Genomic DNA, 1193 nt, shown 5'->3' with positions numbered 1-1193 from the left:
AGTGTGTGTAATGTTCCTTTGTAGTATTTTGGTCTGGCTCACCTTTTGGATGAAGCGTGTTTGTTTGCGGCATTGCAAGTGTCGGAGCTAAAGTGTACACGTTTTGATGAACCTAAAATGTATTTCTCTTAATATTAGAGGTATAAACAAGGCGATCAAACGCAGAAATTTATTTCGGTGGCTTCACAACGGCAAATATGATGTAATTTTTTTACAAGAAACCTATAGTGATAAAACAATTGAAAACGTTTGGCGTGCGGAATGGGGAGGCGACATTTTCTATTCCCATGGCTCAAAACACAGCAGAGGCGTGATGGCTCTCATTAGACCAACGGTAAAAGGCGAAAATATCAGCACAACCTGTGACCGAAACGGAAGAGTTCTTATTGTTAATCTAACAATACAAGACGGAGAGTTTTGTTTGGCCAATATTTATGCTCCTAACGACCAAAATCTTCAGGTCGATTTTTATACTCAACTAACGAGAAAGTTACGACCGTATGTAAATTCAAATCTTGTACTGGGGGGAGATTTTAACTGTCCTCTTGAAAATATTGACAAAAAAGGCGGGAAAGATATCAGCAGCAGGAAAAATGTCATTCAGAGCATAGTCGAAATGAGCAATAATTTTTAAAAATCTTGTCGACATTTGGAGACTCCAGCATCTTTCCCACGAGCGATTCACCTGGCAGAACAGCTCAGGAAAGATAAGATGTAGACTAGACTATTGGCTTATTTCGAAGCACCTGATTCCTCATACAAGTAAAACAGATGTAAAGTCTTATTATGATTCGGATCATAGCCCGATTTACATGGAGATCCAATATAAAAACAGCCAAAAATCGCCTGGTTCAGGGTTTTGGAAATTTAACAACTCTCTCCTTGATAACGAAGAATTCGTGACACACTTAAAATTCTTTTTGACACATGCCAAAGAAAAACATCGTGACACCAAAGACAAAAGACTCTATTGGGAAATGATTAAAATGGAGATCAGAGACTTTTGTATTCGTTTTTCCAAGCGGCGTGCCAAAGCAAAGAGAGAAAGAGAAATAGATCTACTCTGTAAGTTAAAACAACTCAATGAGCGTCTCGATCAAAACCACCAGGACACAAATTTAGCAGTGGAAGTTGAACGCGTCAGAATCGAACTTCAAAAAATCTCTGAACATAAAACAAAAGGTGCGATAGTA

The sequence above is a fragment of the Montipora foliosa genome, chromosome 6, assembly GCF_036669935.1.
Source record: "Montipora foliosa isolate CH-2021 chromosome 6, ASM3666993v2, whole genome shotgun sequence".
NCBI lineage: Eukaryota > Metazoa > Cnidaria > Anthozoa > Scleractinia > Acroporidae > Montipora > Montipora foliosa.
The sequence above is the reverse complement of the archived record's forward strand: the minus strand, read 5'-3'. Positions refer to the sequence as shown.